Source organism: Aplysia californica, unplaced genomic scaffold, assembly GCF_000002075.1.
Source record: "Aplysia californica isolate F4 #8 unplaced genomic scaffold, AplCal3.0 scaffold00190, whole genome shotgun sequence".
Taxonomy (NCBI): Eukaryota; Metazoa; Mollusca; class Gastropoda; order Aplysiida; family Aplysiidae; genus Aplysia; species Aplysia californica.
Genome location: NW_004797460.1, coordinates 1,183,476 through 1,184,618, shown reverse-complemented (window position 1 = coordinate 1,184,618; position 1,143 = coordinate 1,183,476).

Below are 1,143 nucleotides of genomic sequence, written 5' to 3'. Positions count from 1 at the left end.
ATATATATAATTTTTAGGGGCGGAAGGGGGGGGTACATTTCTGCGAGTTTCTCCGAGCCCTGGTAGATGAAAGAGATGTCTATCTGGTGTTGAAGGGGGTCATTTTTGGAATTGGAAGGGGCTCCATCTTCTTTGAGGGTGCCTCGGAGCCTTTTGCTGTCCCTTGTTGCTTGAATTTAATTTTTTTTAAGTTTGTCCGTCTCCCCGCCCTCCCCCTTTCCACCCTCTTTTTTCCACTGACAGGGACGCCTAAGGCATAATTAATTTATGTCCTGCCTGTCATACATTTTCCCCTCGCTTTCAACGTCTTCTTTGTCGCTGTAGGGAAAGGGGGCTGTTTAAAATAGAAAACGATATTGTTAGTGTGTGTTTTTGTTGTTGTTTTGTTTGGTGTGTGGTTGGGTTTTTTGTGCGTTTTTATTAAGGGGGAAAGGGGGAGGGGTGGGATTGATCAGCTTTGAAACGGACTACCGTGGCGTCTAAATGATATAAATTATGCAGATGAGGATGTAAAAACACCTACATTAAAAAAAAAAGAAGACTACAACCTTTGATTTGACTGCCTTCCATGTCACTAGACTGTTCAGAGAAGAGGAAAGTGAGGCGGACTTTAAAAGTGAATAAATACTGTCGAAACTGGCTAAGGCGGCCTCCCATTGTCTTAGACTGGTGCCCGTCTTAACAGTGTCCTTATAACTGAGTTATGAATTGAGCAGTGGCCCTTCGTACAGTTGAATGTCTTATACAGGTGGATGTTAGAGCAGGTTCAACTGTAAATTCAGGTGTGGGTATGGGGGGTGGGTCACCACCTACTGTCTATACAGAGTGGGTGGTTGGCGGGTGTTCTGGTGTGGTGTGCTTCTTCTTTCCTATGATCTATCGTTTTTATCTCCCCTCCTTCTTTTTTGTGTTTGTTACTCCCTTGTAACACCTCTAATCTTCTGGCGCTCATATTAGGACCTTATGCTGTTGCGAGCGCCGTAAAACCCCTACTAAAACTAAAACTGTCGAAACAGAGGACGTTGGGGTGGGTGATCATCTGAAATATTATAAACTTCCGTGGCCCTGACAGAAGCCCCCGCAGAGCCCCAGAAGACTGGTACTGTGAGAGAGTTGTTTTTGTTTTTGTTGTGGGCGGGGTGT